The 577-nt window shown below is 40.6% G+C and overlaps 1 long non-coding RNA gene across 1 annotated transcript; it reads left to right on the forward strand.

Moving 5' to 3' along the window:
- LOC107579149 (uncharacterized) lies at positions 1-577 on the forward strand. The gene is made up of 4 exons (XR_001608440.1): positions 1-38; positions 170-251; positions 332-415; positions 538-577. It is a non-coding gene; the product is annotated as an uncharacterized lncRNA (long non-coding RNA).

Below are 577 nucleotides of genomic sequence, written 5' to 3' on the forward strand. Positions count from 1 at the left end.
ACTGCATACAGTCCTCTGGGTTCTCCAGACAGACCTTGGTAGGCCACCGTTCCCACATGCTGTAGCTTTGTTGCATGTGACATGTATTTGCTATGAAGTTTCAAGGTGTAGCTGGTGACTTTTATATATGGTTTCAATGAATAACCTTTGAACTTTGTCTCAAACTCAGGGCTAAACCTGAAGATCCCTTACTGCTTGATGACCCAAACATCAAGGCCATTGCAGAGAAGCACAAAAAGACTTCTGCCCAGGTGAGGAGACTGCCGTCCTGTACATGTCAACGCTTGTTAATGATCCATAGAAAAATGTCTATTTGACATCCAATGTACAGGTCCTCATCCGCTTTCACATTCAGAGGAATGTGATCGTCATCCCTAAGTCTGTCACACCTCAGCGTATTCAAGAGAACTTTCAAGTAAGTTCATCTTCAGAAGTCTTGCTGTCAGTAAGGTCTTGGAATCATAGTGTTGCTAGTACTGTATAAATATGTTGAATTATTATGTATTTATTTTCTTCATATTTTTTCTACACCAAAAGGTCTTTGATTTTGAATTGAGTGAGGAGGACATGAAGACCA

The sequence above is a fragment of the Sinocyclocheilus grahami genome, unplaced genomic scaffold (assembly GCF_001515645.1).
Source record: "Sinocyclocheilus grahami isolate Dianchi unplaced genomic scaffold, SAMN03320097.WGS_v1.1 scaffold14674.1, whole genome shotgun sequence".
Taxonomy (NCBI): Eukaryota; Metazoa; Chordata; class Actinopteri; order Cypriniformes; family Cyprinidae; genus Sinocyclocheilus; species Sinocyclocheilus grahami.